Source organism: Tachyglossus aculeatus, chromosome 17 (assembly GCF_015852505.1).
Source record: "Tachyglossus aculeatus isolate mTacAcu1 chromosome 17, mTacAcu1.pri, whole genome shotgun sequence".
NCBI classification, from domain to species: domain Eukaryota; kingdom Metazoa; phylum Chordata; class Mammalia; order Monotremata; family Tachyglossidae; genus Tachyglossus; species Tachyglossus aculeatus.
Genome location: NC_052082.1, coordinates 51,493,312 through 51,494,356, shown reverse-complemented (window position 1 = coordinate 51,494,356; position 1,045 = coordinate 51,493,312).

The following is a 1,045-nucleotide window of genomic DNA, read 5'->3' as shown; positions in this document are numbered from 1 at the left end:
AAAACCGGAGTTTGTTTTTGGTCATGCATCTTTTCCTGCAATAATATTTAACTTTTCCAGGAGCAGAGTTAGGCTAGCAAAACTGGGAAGTGTCTTAGTGCTGCAACACATTCTAGCTCTTGAGGGAAACATCTACTTGTGGTGTCTTAAGTTAAACACCCAAAGTGTATTGTGCCTGTTCTAGAGGTAGTTTTAAGCTAGAATGTGTTCACTGGAAGGAGCAGTTAGTTTTGGACTCTGGGGTTTTTTTTTTGTTGTTGTTTTTGGGCTTGTTTTTTTGAGATGAGTAGGGCTGAAAAGTTTCAGAAGCGGTTTTGTTGGAGGCAAAAAAAAGTATTTGTCCTAGGTTTAAAATGAAGTGGGGCTTGTTGGAGGCAAAAAAAGGTATTTGTCCTAAGTTTAAAATGAAGTGGCTTGAGGACTGAAACTATTTTATGATATTCCATCCTTACCTTGGGAGCCAACTCTGCATTTTAAGCATGAAGGCACACAGGTGAGGCTAGGGAGAAGACTGGGCTGGAGAAACACCAACTCAAAGAGAAATGTTTTTAGTCCCTCATCCTCTCTCCCTTGTGCTATCCTCACTGCCCTCTAGCATCAAGGTGAACCGTGGTCAGCAGACAGTGGTAGGATTGTAGCCAAATCCTACTTAGACACTTCCAGGTCCTTTTCAGCGCCTTGGAGGTTTCAGCCTCTTAAAGGCTGCTTGTTGGGGTGAGACTGCATGAAGAAGAATAGAAACAATAAGCTCCCCTAGGGCAGAGACTGTACCTTCTTCCACTCCTGGCTATAATCCAAGTACCTAGCATCGTGCCCCATCTGTCTTGTGCACTTACAAATGGGCAGAGAACAAATTTAACCCTTTCCCTTTCCTAGAACCAGCAGGCCAGAGTCATAGCTTTCAAGTAGCGGTGGGCATTCCACATGTCAATGCTCTTCAGGGTAACAAGAATGTGAGTAAGCCAAATATATTAATAAAATTAGCAGAAACAGTAATGGAACAGTCATCAAGTTTAAATAGCCTCTTAACCCTAGTTCAAAACAT